Below are 17,617 nucleotides of genomic sequence, written 5' to 3' on the forward strand. Positions count from 1 at the left end.
GTCAAGTTAATCGATCAATTCCTGGCAGCTCATTTCTGGATTGTCTCCATCTAAATTTAACATTTTTAGACGCATACATTGATGCCATTTTATTTTTATTGATGTTGAACCAATAACACTAAATACAGGTCGGTTATTTTGTAGATGAACGTGTTCGAAGTAACATTCAATTTCATTTCCGCATAATCTCCGCCATATTGTGTATGACTTTAAAAACTACACCCTATAGTACAGAAAAACAATAGGCATAACAAAACACTGTGATAGTTATAATCCAAATAACTTACTCAAACAAATACAATAGTTCGATTGCTGCTGAAAATAAATCATTTGAAACATAAAAGCTATTTAACAAAATATTACATGAAATGAACTTTTTAACCGCGTATGATTTATTTCTTAATAGCTTTCATTCATAAAATATGTTCTTTGCCGGGGTTTGCCGGGTCAGTCTTGAATGCCGGGATATGTGTGACGTCACACGGGGTGCAAACATGTGGTGTAGCTTACCATTGGTTGTAGGGTAAAATGACTTCGTATGTAAATGCTATACTTTCATTATTTTTCATTACTTTGTTCAATAAAACTCACCAAATTGCAAGTACAACAATACTAAGAGTAACACGCAATGTTTGTCATAAAAAAGGCAATAACGCGTTAAATGCACATAAGCAAGTACTTGACGCCCCGCATTCACGTAAGTAGTTCTGTTGCTACGCAGGTGGCGTGTATTAATATATTCATGTTCAATATGTCGTGTCAGACGACTAGTCGCGTTTCTGAAATACCGCTCTCTAAAGACTGTCGGCTTGCAGTCGACAGTCTAAAAACACACTGTATACACACACAGCCAGGTGTCGGACGTGATCTTTGAATACGTTAACAACATTCCGGAACTAGAAGAGCCCCTCAAGAGGAATCATTTTGACAAACCGTGGAATTCTTATGTATTCAAGAAAAGTCGATTGAATCGCCATGGACGCTTTGGTACCAGTTACATCGGTAGAAGCGAGAAATGACAACCCTCAACATCGTGTACATTTTAACATGGACTATTATCACCCCCAGGCCAGTACGATGATGTTTGAGATACGTTTGAAAGCCACGTAAAGAAACATGCAAGAAGTAACTTTATATGACGTTTTACACCATACGTGTCCATAACCAATTTCAAAATACAAAACTATATCATACGTGTCTGTATCGATGACAACGGAAACACTGACGATATCTTAGGAGAATATTCCTTTCCAAGGCCATGGTGGGCCAGCCTCCCCCGTACGAAATAAAGGGGCGAATTCTGGGCGGAATTGGCAAGGAATCGGTGAATACCGCCTGGAGTATGGGCGGAATCATTATTCCGCCCGATATCCCTACAAGTTTCTAGTGGATTCTGGGCGTTAAATATTGGAAGTTCCAGGCGTAAACAAATAACGGGCGTATTTATATACTTTAACATTTGTGTGACACGGAATTGCCAAGACCGTATCGCGGTATATCGCGATACAAGAGCAGCGTATCGCGATACGTACCGCGATATTTTTGTGTATTAATAATATTGTTTCTAATTGAAACATTTTTATTCAAAACAGCAAACTGCTTAAACAATTCATTGATATAATGATATCATATGTTGACTAGAACATGTCTAACTAAAAACAAATGAACCAAACACAACAATAAAACCATCACGGAGTTCAAAACTTCTATATCATTTCAGTCTTTAACTTTGTACTAGAAATATGTAAAAATTAACACCATATCCAACAGAAAATGTTAAGATTTATTTTGTAAACTGAATATTTTTTTTACTGTACTGCGGTTTAAATAGTGAAACAGTGTCATTTCATTTATGTGCTCAAACACATCGTGCACGATAGATCTATAACATATTAAAATATGTGGTAAATTCACTGTGAAAGAAATGAAACATCTGTTTTTATCTATATTCGGCTTATTGTTTATCATTACGTAACTATAATGAAACAAAATTATTAACTGTTACGTTTAATAACAATACTATAAACTGTAAGAAAACACATAATTGATCGGTAACAAATTAATCGGTGAACGGCGATCCGGAGACCCGGGTTTTGAGACGGTTACTCTTAATACCGAATAATACCGGATAATACCGAATAATACCAATAATACCAAATAACTACCGATTAATACATTTATTTTGCAAATAAAACTTATATTAGTATAAATTTAGGTGAAATATATATAAATAGTTTAAATATTTAGTAAAAAACCCTGTTTTGAGCATATAGGCCTATTGTTCAAAATGTCTGTTTCATATATTTTTGAGTGTTCTCCCTTTAGATGTATATGAGTGTTTCCATTTGTTCAGTCCATCAAGAAGTCTTTAGATTCAAAGTGTTTATTTTAAGTTGTGTATCAAGTTATATAAAATAATTGTGAAATAAAACATATTGAAGTCATATGTAAAAGGTTTCGTTTGAATATAAGCATGTAACAACATTGCAAAATAAACTACTAAGAAGTTGTTTAAGGTATTAGCACGTATGAAATGATTATGTAGTGAACTAAATGATTATGACAATATCTAAAAATAAATTTAGAAAGGAATTATATTCTGGAATTGTTCTATTTATTTGCGCATTTTTAGAAACACTGTTCATGAGAATCTTCGAAGACAGGTTGGTTGTCATATCAGAGATTGTTCATAGAAAAGGGGTCTCCATTAAAGCATAAGCATACGACATACATGTAAAAATATAAATTAAATTGAAATGATGACTTGTTTTTAAAGGATATGATATAATGAGCGTCGAAATGACCCGTAAAAAGCAAAATGTTTCATTTCATTGGTAAGCTTCTTGTTAATATCTCTTGAAACTCACGAGTTTGAGTGTAAATGTAAATATGATTTCATGAGGTTACGTACTCAGATTGCGTATAGCAGTGCGCGTGGAACGCATGGGACGTAAGCAACATATGAAACGTGGAGCAGCTCAAATTCAGACACGAACTAAAATCATATTGTACAAAAAATATCATCCACAAATATAAGCCATATGTTTAAACATTATGTCCATTGATTAACACTGTCTATTATTGATTAACAGCTTAACCACCAATGAAGAATACGTCAGATTTGTGTCATTGAAGGGTTAAAAAGTGACGAATGCAATCCATAGAGATAATAAATTTGGCTAATTTATACCATTATGAAACTGTGTCCTTTAGTTTGAAGAAATATTACGAAGTTTATTTATTTAATGTACAAACGATTTTTTTTCTATGTGACATGTTAACGTCATTCTCGTTCAACGGAGCTATAATGCTACGTGAACAATATGCGTTAATAAAGCATTGTCGAACTTCTGAGGACTTGTTTTTTAGGGATATTGCAAGCGCCTACATGACTGGAACAGGAAGTAATCGATTATTGAATATGCACACGTATTTTTTTTCATAATCCAAATTATGAAAAGACCGATAAGTTTTGAAAATTGAATTTTAATGGAAAAACCGGTACGCTAATGTTATACCGCGTTACGATTTTTTTTTATTCGTACCGCGATATACCGGTATATCGTGGCAGCCCTAGAACTATCAATACTATGTTTGTTACAACCATATTACCTTATATTTGCCTTGTTACATAATTTTCACCCGAAAAGCATTCTCGCAATCAATAAACTTCACAAAGAAGTTCATATGTGCAACGAAAAAAAGATATCAGCATTAACCCTTAGCTTTCCGCGAAAGTTTCCGAGTAATTACAATTGCTGTCGGTGTTATCAAAATGAAGCTTGCCGGAATCTACCGGGTTCACAAATATTCATTATAATATGTTTGTTAAAACAACAAAATGTTAATTAAGTTCTGCATTATGCTGGAATAAGGTTTTAGTATTGTTTTTAATAACAATCTTTAAATTAATAAATTTATTAAACAGAAATAAACGCATTATACATGTGTTCTTCTTGATATTTCAGCAGCCACTTTCACAAGCAGAATTCGACTGCATCTCCATCAACAAATTTCACAGCAAAGGTAATGGCTTACTCGAGTAAACCTCTAAAGTGCTTAATTAATTAATGTACCATATATATTTTATAAAGATGTAATTCATGATAAAATAAGGGTATGAATGAGAGCATTTATATCAAAAATAATACGGATTGTGTAAACAGCTAAAATAAGTCATCATTTAATTGTTATAAGGTGATTATTGAAATTAATCAAACAACTTTTACAGTTATCGGAGCAGCTAAGAAGGTCAACAACTTCGCAAGAAAACGCATGCCAACCATCTCCACTCCTGTTACCCCAGGCAACTCTGTTGTGGTAAGATTACATTTCAATATTGTCTTCTGGCCTCTCGAAACATAATCATGTTCTCTACTTATTTTGTGTATACAAACATCAGAATGTTAAACGGTTATTTCAGGAGTCATTGCTACCTTGATGAGTGTAGCAAATTTAGTTAAACCTGTTTGTTTAATCATAATGTTATGATACTATAATGGCAAATAAACCCTCGCGCTCAGAAGTTTGTGACTTTGTAAAAGATAAATAACATTTTCTTAACTAAACTGACTTCAATAACCATTTATTTGAAATACAATTCAACCAGCCTTGTACTTTGGCATGCAACTTAAATGGCATGTTACGTATGACTTTATTTCTGTAATTGATGACATGTGTTACAAGGTTATTCATAGATCCTGTTTCAATTCAGGAGTGTAAACTAAACAATACAATCAAATAAACCTGAAATAAACAATTTCAATAAAAGGAAATCATTAAAACTTTATTTACATTATACAGTATAAGAAAACTTTCCCAAGTTTCAACTTATTTACAGGTGAGGCTATTACCTCACAGTGAGGTTTATAGAACGAAACATCTACCAATGCTATCCGAAAGGTGGCAAAAGGAGACAACTTGATGTATGACCTCATTGACAAGGTGTTCACCATTACCAAACTGGCGAACTCCATGGGGAACTGGTATTGGGAAACCTCGCCCTAGTGAGACAAGAAAGCATATCCTTGGCCACTGCCAATACTCGAAGGTAGATACTGTATTACAAGTAGACTGCCTAAAATATAAACATAAGGCAGAAGTAAAGGCTCATAGTTACCCTTTTACAAATCTTTGTGCAAAATTATCTACCGAAGACTTAGGTATCCATACACAGAGTTAAGCAATATATCACTCGTCTTATATCACTTTTATAAGTGTGTTGTTGTTGTTTTGTGCAAAAAAAAGCTTTCGGTTCTCTTATGATAAGAAAGCTTATACTTTCGGTTAAATAAAAAAATATAATGTCTTATTTTCAGTAGAGTATGTGATATGACGGAAAATGCTGCCATGTAATTCCCTGAAGAAGATTTAAATCTGGCCACCACAAGAGGAACACGTATGCGCGATAACAGTTGACAAATACTAGATGACTGAACAATAAGGAAATACTCATTCTACAGTGAAGTGTACTAGTGACTTGAATTATATTTTATAGCCAATATGATAATTTAACTTTTATTATTCTGCGTATTTATATTTGAAATGCAGAATAAATTGAGTAAGCTTTAGTATAGTTATTCACATTGTTTTTCAAACCGTTAATTAGTCATAGATTTCGCATGTAAGTTATTGCGCACATAAAATTAAAATTAATTAAACTCCGTGTGACATATGTATGAATATCCGCCAGTAAACTAAAATTCTGCCAGTTACTGAAATTCCGTCTGAATCTGAAATTCCGCACGTAATCTAAAATTCCGCCCAGAACCGAAATTCCGTCTCATTCGGAATTTCCGCCTGTAAGTCTGAAATTCAGCCCGTAACAAAAATCAATCTAAATCTGAAATTCCGCCCGGAATTTGAATTCCGTCCCACCTCATTAACATATTTCGCCTCAATAACCCGCCGGAACCGGGTTCGGCCTCTATCACTAAACATATTATTCAAACTACGCCTGGAAAATATCTCCGCCCGGAACTAATAGTTAAATTAAGTGTCAATTCCGGGCGAAAAATTTCGTACGGGCCCTGAACTGGAATTGGACCGATGAAAGCAACGCCGGAAACAACTATCCACGTGACCAGCCTGAGGATGGCGATATAAGTGAATTCGTTCAAATCAGATTTTCACTTCTTGACGTAGAGTAGTGAAATTACAAGCCACTTTTACACCAATAATGATACACAGTTCATGGTAAATTACTGGTTATCAATTTGGTTTTATTGTTCATGGTGATTAATCAACATACTTGTACATGTAGTTGGTTTCACACGTTCGCTACATGGAGTAAGTTCATCCAACACATAAAATCCCCCCTGAGGCTCACAGATAACCGAGGCAGTTTATCAGCACACCAAGGTGGTCATTACGAGGCTACAGCGCACTGAGAACGGTCAGCGAAACTAATAATATAGTGAAAATAGCGGATATTATTTATGATAGAGCAAGCATGAATGCGGAAGCAGAGGTATGCAATAATACATATATAATATGCAATGCTCGAGGAATTAATTAGTTAATAATAGTTTAGCTGTTTGTTTAAGGAAAATCAATAATTGAAATAAATACTGATATATAGAGAAGGTATATTGCATTCCTTTTCAAGATGTAAAATAACGACACCATTACATAGTTGTATCAAATGTATTTGAAATGGAGACCAACTTTAAAATTCGTTCATACATGTATACGACGAATTTTACGTCGAATGAAACATTATATTGGTGGAATTGGAAAATAAAAGATTCTTTAACTTTAATATGCGGCGGATACCACGTCAGAATTACATGTGTATTGTCAAATCATCCGACGAATACCACGTCGTGATTACATGAATTTTATCAAATTATCCGACGGACACCACCTCGGAATTACATGTATATTATTAATTTATCCGGCGGATTCCACGTCAGGATTTCATGTATTTTATAAGATTATCAGACGGATACCACGTCGGGATAACAAGTATTTTATCACATTATATGACGGATACCACGTCGGAATTACATGTATATTTTTTTTATTAATTCATCCGTCGGATACCAGGTCGGGATTACATGTATTTTATCGAATTAAACGACGGATCCCACGTCGTGAGATGTATTTTATTTAAGTATATGACGGACACCACGTCTTATTTGTTGTATTTTATATAAATGATTTATATAAATGATAAATGATCTAACGTTGTGATTAAGAATACAAATGATACTCTACAAAACGTAAACAAATCGGACGGATACCACCCACGTCCTAGAAATTAAGAGAGAAAGGTGCACAGAGAAATATTACCTTTCAGGCGTATTTGGCAGACGGCCAAGGCGGAAGTAACAGCGCACATGCGCCTCAAGAGAGCCTTTTTGATAGGCTGACAAAAATGGGGAATAAAATATCATCCTCATCAACAGGGTTTCCCGAATGGAACCAATTATCAAGATATACAGTATGGAAACGATGACGAAAAGAATGAAATGCTTACAAAGAGAGGTCTCCTCCTTAAAACGGGAGAATTCCCAAGAAAGTGATGAGAAACAGATCTGCCTTGATAAAGATTATGAGAGCTCAGATGAGGATGATATTGATCAGTTTTTAGCTCTACTGGCCAAAGGCCAGAAGAGCTTATGCGATGATAATGTGTACGTAGTATGTGCATCCGTGCGTCGGTGCGTTTGTAAACAATTGCTTGTGAACACGATACAGTCTTCAGTTTTGATTGTATCTCGATGAAACTTATTCAGTATCTAGATATCCATTAGAGCTTGGTTCCTTTCGAAAACCAGCCAGATCTGCCCATGCATGCCTTGATTATGGCCCTTGATAGTATAAAAAAAAGCTATTGTTTAAACACTAGCTTGTGAACACGATACAGTCTTCAGTTTTGATTGTATCTCAGTGAAACTTGTACAGTATTTAGATATCCATTGGAGCTCGGTTCCTTTCGAAAACCAGCCAGATCCGACCATGCATGCCTAGATTATGGGCCTTGAAAGTATCAAAAAATCAGTTTGTCTGTAAACATTTGCTTGTGAACATGAAACAGTCTTCAGTTTTGATTGTATCTCGATGAAAATTGTACAGTATTAAGATATCCATTAGCACTCGGTTCCTTTCGAAAACCAGCCAGATCTGCCCATGCATGCCTGGATAATGGGTCTTGAAAGTATAAAAAATGCTATTTTAAGCTAAGTCTATTTTTAGCCAAGTCTACATGAGCAAAGTCTATTTTTAGCCAAGTTTACATGTAAAGTCACAATTGCTTGTGAAGGTTTGTTCAAATTATGCCCCTGGGGTCATTACTGCCCCCCCCGGAGAATGTCCCGCAAGGGACCAGTGCGGCAAATGCAAACGACACCTCAGATTTCTCTTTTCTTTGTAAGGGACTGACTCTTCCCCCCCCCCCCCCCCCTTAAATTGGGAAATGTTAAAAACCTTTTTGTCTGAGACCACTATGCAAATCCTTGAGACTTATATAAGAAATATTTTCAAAATCTTCTTGTCTCAAACCACAAGTCCCATACCTTTGATATTTGTTGTGGAGCATCATATGATGCAATTGAAAACATTTGAAATAATGCCCCTTGGGCAAAAGCTGGCCCCACCTCTTTTGACTTACTTTTTAATTTTTAAAGCTACAGTAATGAAATTTTGACCATATGAACAGTTTTGCAAACAAGCATTAATGTTGTCCTCGGATGTCCTTGACTTTGACCTTTAACCGACTTTTTATATTTAAAGCTACGGAAATGAAATTTTGACGATGAAAACAGTTTTGAAAGCAAATATTTTTTACCCTCAGATTACCTTAACTTGGTACATATTAAAATAGTTCATGCAACTAATCTGCTTACAACACTTCCTGTACTCAGATGTTGAACGTGCAGCGTGTTCAGCTAACCCAAACACTAAAAGTGAACTATATATGTGTTGCCTATTACTCAAACGTACATGCTCTGGATTGAAAATGACCACAAGAGCTATGCCAGTAGAGCATAAGCCCTTTTGGGCATCTTGTTTAATGATACGATTGAAGAGGTCTGCGACGGGGAAGCAAATGAATGGAATGCCCTGTTAGATTTCTTCATCCAGGATATAGAAACTGGAGATCCAGTTCAAGAGGAATTGGCAACGGTGGTGAATAAATCATTGAGATCAAAAACAAAAGAGGAAAAATTTCAGATCTCCGAAACAAACACAAAAGACCAAAAATCATTGAAAATCTTGAAGTAACAAAAGTTGACGAGATACTGTGGAATCAGTTAAAACCAGAAACAATGGCCTACGATTATGGGCAACATAAATTAAAAGTCGTCCTTTGTCAGGCTCTTGTTCCAGTTGAGAAATTGATACAAACTATCAAAACAGACGGTAACAAGGAAAATAAAGAATTAGTAGATGACAATTTTAAAGTCCTAGCGCAGGGAGTTGTCTCATCATCGAAAATCGGAGACAAAAGAGTAAAAACAATTTACTATCGGCATACAAAAAATTGTGTGACAACTTACCCTCGGCAGCAATGTTATTCGGGGACAAACTGGAAGAGGATATTAAGAAAATGAATGAAACCAAGGCAAAACTAACACCAGATCAACAAAACAAGCCTTTTTATCGAAAAGAGGAGGGGGCACCGACCATACAACAACATTAAGTGCACTGCTTACCCTCCTCGCAACAATCAAGCACAGACGAACTATCAACGTCAACAACAAAAGTACACAAAAACAAACCGAAAATAATATCTGTAAGTAAAGATATCAATGTACGTTTTTGCAACACAGCTGAAAATTTTCGAGCTAGAAAAACTGGGGATAATATCAATGTTTGGGAAAAATTACTAGAGACAAATGGATACTTAATACTATAACAGGTTGCAGTATAGAGCTATCCGACATTACGCAACAAAAATATGATCCAAAACCGATTAAATTTTCGGACTAATACTAAACCTCAAGTACTTCAATGAACATTATGTTGAAAAATTACATTATAAGCACGAATCTTTACGAGCTGCAATTAACATGGTCAATTCGAATCAGAGAACAAGATCGTAAATATTTCCGGTTTATCTTCGAGGGTCAAAAGTGGCAGTTTACCGCGCTTGTAATGGGATATTCATGCAGCCCTAGAATTTGGACAAAATTGATGAAACCAGTATTTGCTGATCTCAGGTCCATTGGTCACAGTAGTGTTTACTTCATCGATGATTCGCGTTTGGCCGGGGATAACTTCGATTCGTGTAAACAGAATATAATTGATACCGTAAAATTAATGAACATCCTGTGTTTTACGGTAAAGTCCGTTTTTATTCCATGTACATGTACAAGAGGATATTTTTAGGCTTTGTATTGTGTTCAGTCTCAATGACAGTAAAGTTGACGAAGGAGAAATGCCATGATATTGTCGCAGTATGTAGAGACATGCTTTTTACCAGTAGAACAAGAATAAGAAACTTTGCTAAACTGATCGGTAAACTAATTGCGGCAGAAAGCTTGCGAGATAGGACAGGTGTTCAACACGCTCCTTTATACATCAGGCCCCTTGAAAAGATAAAAGAAATCCAATTGAAAAAACATAAGACAATTTTGATATATTTATGAACGTGCCGAGAACTACAGACGTTTCTTTACAGTGGTGGATACAATGTTGAAAAAGTTACAAAAACATCGGATCAAAAAGTCCAGAAATTGTTATCTTAACAGACGCATCCAACGTTATGTATGGCGCATACAATGTAATAAACGGTTCTAAAACGTGTGAATATTGGAGTCCAGTTGATCAAACATTTCACATAAATGTTTTGGAATTAAAAGCTTGCGAGATAGGACTCATAACTTTATTTAAAACCGTTACAAATAAAGATATTCGCCTGAATACAGATAATACAAGAAGTTGTGCGTATATTAATAAGTATGGGGAAATATTGAATCATAAGATAGTATTGCAAGAAGAATATGGTTTGGGGGGCATTGACGGAAAGTTCAATTATCAGTTTCCCACATAGCGGGCACGAAAAATAAAACAGCAGAAAAACTCAGTAGATCCACTTATGATGATATTGAATGATCATTGGACCAAAGGGTCTTCAATAAATTGAAATTACATTTACCTCAGATGGAGATAGATTTTATTTGCTTCAGGTTTGAACACCAAACTGAAGAAATTTGTATCGAGACATCCTGAACCCAAATCATTTGCTGTAGACGCATTAACTTTACAATGGTCAGGGCATTTATTTTATATATTCCCTCCTTTCAGTCTACTGTCGAGGATTCTTCAAGAGGTGGAAGGGGACAAAACGCTGGCAATTCTTGTCGGGCCAATTTGGCCAACGCAAAGTTGGTGGCCAGATCTTTTGGAGTTAAACAAAAACAATGTTTTAGTGTTACCAAACACCCAGAACGTTTTGAAATAAGTGTGCAAACCAAACAAACAACATCCGTTAAAAAAAAAGATGCGCTTAGCTGTTTTCAGCATATCAGGCGAGCGTTGGGAAGGCGAGGCATTTCGGGAACAGCGCAAGACCTCATTTTCAACTCATGGAGACAAGGGACAAAACTCCAGTATAACACTTATATTACAAAATGGTTACGTTTCTGTGAAGGGAAGGCATACCCCTTTAGTGCACCTATAAGTGTGGTTGTTAGCTTTCTTACACAATTGTTTGTACAAGGATTAAGGTACTCCACAATAAATACCGCACGGTCGGCTATAAGTTGTTTTCTAAGATTAACTGGAAACACAAATATTCACGATGATGAAGTGATAAGAGGGTTTATGAAAGGGGTATTGAATGAGAAACCATCATTGCCAAAGTACAAAACCACTTGGGATGTGAAGACTGTATTACAATATTTGAAACAAATAGATACATGGTCATTATTGTCCCTATTTTGCTAACTGTGCATGCTGTTTCTTCTGGTAACAGCTCAACGTTGTCAAACACTTCATTTTATCAAACTGTCGGATATTCATCAAACTGCCGAAGGCATTGTCAACTCGTTTCAGAACTGATCAAGCAGACTCGACCAGGCGTCCATTTGGACCCAAATGTGTTAAATTCATAAAGGACAGATGAAAAAATATGCATTGTAAAAACTTTGAATGAGTTCATTGACAGAACGATATGTTTTAGGAAAGATGACATCTTACTTGTCTCAACAACAAAGCCACATGCCAAAATGTCCAAACAAACTATTACCTGTTGGATAAAACTTATCTTATTGGAAGCAGGTGTTTCAACAAAATATAAAGCACATAAAGGCTTTTTGGGTTGGATGAAATTATGATCAACCTTCGCCTTCCATTCTTCAAAAGTTGGTCTAGCTTAATCATTCAATTTTGTATATAGTCAAAAGTAATTATAGTAATTTTGCAAAAAGTGATCCCAATTTAGACATACCTAGCAAACGGAAACTCGGTAACGGTGGTTTGTGATGAATATGGCATAAAACTTCGATAAGAATGTATCAATATTGCAACTTGATAATACTTGTATAATTGGAATTGCAATTGTCACAATGGTTATTGTTATAAGGTAATATCATTTTGTATTTGGTGTGTTCTTTTTTCAAACGTATTTGTCTAGCTTGAATCTTAGTATAAACAAATACAATAATACGTAGAGGATAAAGAAAACATTCTTAACTCATAAGGGAAACATACTGTTGATGGGTGTGATAAATATTGAATTCCCTGGGAGAAATTTTGATCCTAATTTTAAGCTAGATTCACGTGGAAGTCTGTTTTTAGAATTGTTACCTTATTATGACTTAGTACCTGTAAACTCATTACAACTATGTCTAGATGCGCATTGTAAATCAAAACAAGTATATCATACGACAAAGCGATGCAATTTTATCAATTGAAATTGTTTTAAACAGCGTCATAATGATCGGTATATTTTATAAATATTGGAATGCACGATTATAAAAGATGCACAAATGAATGTTGGAAGTACGGAATGAATGGATAAAAAATCACCAGCCTAGGGGCGAAAATGTTTTAAAGAGTACAAAAGTTTGAAACGTTTATTTCGAGCATGAGTGTAAGGATAAGGCGGTACCTAACAATCCTTGATAAACAACCCCTAGTTTTATATTATATATGTAGAAACACCCCCAAGTTTTATATTATATATGTAGAGTGTTGTTTGTGGAGTTTTGTGTTGTTGTTCCATGTTTATGGTTTGTGACTGTTCTTTTCTGTGTTATATGCCATTGGCGTTGACCCTGAGCAACTGAACGGGGTTTATGTTTTACTTTTCGACTACTTGACTTGTTTCTGTATTTTTTTATATAAATGTTAGAACATAATAAAACACTTGAAACTAAATTAAACGAGACTACTGAAGTGGATAAAATGTATTTTGAAAACTAATGAATAGACGAAAGAAAAAAATGTCTAAACTATTAAAGACAAAAACACATAAAGGACATAAACAGCAGCTGGATGTGATACTTCGAAATCTTATACACATATGTTCGATGATAATCATTAATAACATATTCAAACAGTATTGAAGAAAAAACATTATATCAGCTGACAGCAGTGCTATTGTTATATCAGAGGATGATATTATGTCAGCCCTTAAAACATGCAAGAACACTAAATCCTGTGGGTTGGGTCTACTATGAGAACATGAGTACGGCGGAATCCTATTGTTACATGTATTACAGTTACTTTTTTCAAAAAAGACAGAGTTTGGACAAATGTCTTGTTCAAATGGAAAGGAAAATACTTGCGAGGTTATTTAAAGGTGGCAATAAAGATAAGTTAGACCCCAACAATTACGGAGCGATTTCTCTATGCTACACCGTTTTCAAAGAATACGATAACAATATTTTCCATAAAGTGATATGTATACCGAAGTAAATGTACATCCATTCAAATGCGGGTTCTAATAAAGATTGAGTTGCCATAGCAAAGATATGTATACAATCGGATCCATCTCTGAGTACAGTGCAAAAATGTAGCGATCTTAGTAGATATACTTATATGTGCTGTAAAAATCGTCCGACGTATTTCAGTATAAATGATTGCGGACTAAAGGATACCGTGACACACTTTTTTGCCAATGTTACAAACAATATGGCTCTACTATATTTTTGAAATTTGTATTTCATAACCGTAGACATACAATAAGATAAGATCCAAAACATAATGCAGTCCTTAAATTATTCTGAGAAGTATATCCCAACAAACATTTTATATCGGCCCGATGTGGTACACTTCATCGGCCCGACATCGGGATTTACATCGGGCCGATGTCGGATGTGCAACACGGCTCGACATCGGGCCGATGTCGGATGTGCAACACGGCTCGACATCGGGCCGATGTCGGCATATTTTTAATAGCGGACATTTAGCCAGCATGATGCCTATTTCGTCCATATTCTCATACAGCTGGATTGTCATTCTCAATGACAACAGAACATGATAGTTAAACACAAGATTTTGTCTTGGTTTGTCTGCTGACAGAGAGAAAAAATAATAATTCAGAGAAAATCTACCGTAAACCTACAGGCATATTATATACTCACAAATTCCTACATAAGAAAATAAGCCATTTGATCTTGCAAATTGTTATTATTATTATCAGGGCTTAAAATATTTAAACAATAGGGTTATCACAGAATGTGGATAATACCCCTGAACAGTATTATCAAAAAGTACAAGTTATAATACATAGACATGCCATAAAACACACAGACTGTCACTGTATAAATAAACAAACAAAATAAGACTTGTATTAAGAGTTATTTCATTGAACAATACTTAAGGTAAAGCTCCAGCATTAAACATTTAGGGTTTTTAACATATTGTTTTTTCATCCCGGTATTCCCAGGATGCACTCAGACATATGCGCCTGCCTCATTTCCCTTTCATTCCCTTCCACCATCTCTGCCCGATGCTTTCCCCATCCAGGCGGCATATGTTACTCGTACCTGTCCTGTGAGAAACAACGGACTTTCCCGACAGCCTCTGGAATAAGTGCATGTACTATTAATACATAGGTAGATTAAGTTTTTTTCAGGATATGTGTATTTACAAAACGCATTTACATGGAATTTGGCATTCTTAATTTTTAAGTGGGTTTTCGTTAAATGTGAATTATTTTTTCTATTGTTTGTATAAAATTTGCCTACATCCCTTCACATATTTCTGGGAGATTATATATTTGAACTATGCTTGTAAACAAAGGTTAAGAATGGTATATATATATATATATATATACCTATAGAGATGGTGCAACTGTTGGGGATCTTGTAGTAACTGTTGTAATGCTTGCAGAACAGTCCTGCAATTGCCACTTTCACCTTCAAATGCCTTGGTGGTGTTGTCACTGACATTTATTCATACTCATATGATTAAAAAACTCTTCCTCTGAAAATGCATTAGATTTTGTTGCAGTAACAAATGCATTTATCGGTTATCATGGTCATTTCTCCCCTTTAGATTTTAAAGGTTGGCATAGTTAAGTGTGAAATAGCCTAAATCACCTGTTTTTTTTTCAATACGTTCGATCTTAATTCATGAACAGATGTATCATAAATTAATTTGCTTCACAAAATTTATATAAATGCAAACCATCCTGACAGACTGTATTGTAACAAACATAGTATGAATAAGTTCAATATTAATGGTTACATTTGGACGTAAAGACCTACCCTATGATCGCCTTTATTCCTCATTTTCGGAGTCTCAACTTGAAACTCTCTCACTTCGATCTCTCCACAGTATACACTTCTGTTGATTAAAATGTGTCAATTAAGATTCATAATTGATAACAAAATGTTCATTTTAAATTTGATTTCAATGGAAGCAGATAAATTAATCGTTCAAACCCAACCAAATCATCAGTTTAATACCTTGCTTTTGTGTGCACATGCTACCTAAATCAGGGGGTCCAACGTGAAATGTGTTCGCCGAATTTTAAGTGAGGAAAATTGTGTGAAGCCGAATAAAATGGCGGCGTTGAAAGGAATTTCGGTGTTTCAAGGATGCATTTTCACCTGGTAAGTAAGTTATATCACCTTTCTCGCAATATCAATACGCCTACCCGGAGACCACACGTGTAAGCGTCTCTCGGTTTTTTAACCTATGTTTCTAGAGGCCTTTACAAAAAAGTTATTGAATGTATAATCTGAACGATTGATTGTTTACAAAGTGAAAATAGAAAATTGCGTGACCTGAAACTGTGTTTTCGGCCCAAGTTTAAGATTCTTGTACCTGTTTTAGGTATTTGTTATTGAATATTTGCATTATTTATCTTTTCGATCGCTACTGCACTTACATGGGTATTATACGGCCGATTTTTTCATGTTTAAACACCTTTTATGTTGGGCGACGAAGTTTTATGCAGTTTTTGTGTGAAGCAGAATCAGAATATACATGCGTTTATGAAAGTTTAATTAAGACATGAGCTGTAACACATGTTAATAACAAGAGATGTTTGTCAAACATTAAGCCCCCCCCCCCCCCCCTGAGCGCCATGTCGTCAGGATTATATGGACAATTGAATGAAATATGCATGGCCCGAAATGACAGCTGATTTGTTGCTGTTAAGGCAGTTTTAAGATTATGACCATTAAAGTGTGAGGATAGAGTGTGTTATGACCATGACCTTTGACTCTATGAACTCAAAATCCAGAGTCATCAGCTGGTCACCAGTAACCTAAATGTCAAGTTCGAGGGCCATGGGTGCAGGCATTGTCAAGTTATCACACAGACAAGTTTTTTTCGTTCAAGGTCACTGTGACCTTGACCTTTGACCCAATGAACCCTTAAATCATAAGGGGTCATCTATAAGTCAGATGCAACTCAAAGTCAAGTTTGAAGGCCATGGGTTCAGGCATTGTTGAGTTATCACTCGGACAACCTTTTACCATTCAAGATCACTGTGACATTGACCTTTGGCTCTATGAATCCTAAAATCAATAAGGGTGATCTGATTCTGGTCAGGCTTAACATCCATGTCAAGTTTAATGATCATAGGTTCAGGAGGAGAAGATTTGTTAACTTTTTTGCGTTAAAGGTTACTGTGACATTGACCTTGGCCTGATGACCCCCAAAGTCGATAGGGATCATCTACTGGGCAGGCCCAACCTTCATGTCAAGTTTGATGACCATATGTCCAGAAATTGTCGAGTTCGCTTTCAAGGTCACTGTGACCTTGACCTTTGACCCCTAAAATCAATATGGGTCATCTACTGGTCAGGCCCAACCTCCATGTCAAGTTTGAGGGCCATGGGTGCAGGCATTGTCGAGTTATCACTCGGACAACCTTTTATCATTCAAGGTCACTGTGACCTTGACTATTGGCCCAATGACCCCTAAAATCAATAGGGACCATCTTCTGGCCAGGCCCAACCTCCAAGTCAAGTTTGAGGGCCATGGGTGCAGGCATTGTCGAGTTATCACTTGGACAACCTTTTACCATTCCAGGTCACTGTGACCTTGACCTTTGGCCGGATGACCCCCAAAAACATAGGGGTCATCTCCTGGTCAGGCCAATTCTCCAAGTCAAGTTTGAGGGCCATGGGTGCAGGCATTGTCGACTTATCACTCGGACAACCTTTTACCATTCAAGGTGACTGTGACCTTGACCTTTGGCCAGATG

At 35.8% G+C, this 17,617-nt stretch overlaps 1 protein-coding gene and 1 long non-coding RNA gene across 2 annotated transcripts in view; both read right to left on the reverse strand.

Annotated features, from left to right (window-relative positions):
- Positions 1-17,617, reverse strand: part of LOC128230584 (serine beta-lactamase-like protein LACTB, mitochondrial) — a 121,836-nt gene that overhangs the window by 53,874 nt on the left and 50,345 nt on the right.
- LOC128230587 (uncharacterized) lies at positions 14,472-15,909 on the reverse strand. Its single transcript, XR_008260271.1, has 3 exons — positions 15,666-15,909; positions 15,233-15,381; positions 14,472-14,979 (listed from the first exon to the last, which is right to left on the reverse strand). It is a non-coding gene; the product is annotated as an uncharacterized LOC128230587 (long non-coding RNA).

Source organism: Mya arenaria, chromosome 4, assembly GCF_026914265.1.
Source record: "Mya arenaria isolate MELC-2E11 chromosome 4, ASM2691426v1".
NCBI lineage: Eukaryota > Metazoa > Mollusca > Bivalvia > Myida > Myidae > Mya > Mya arenaria.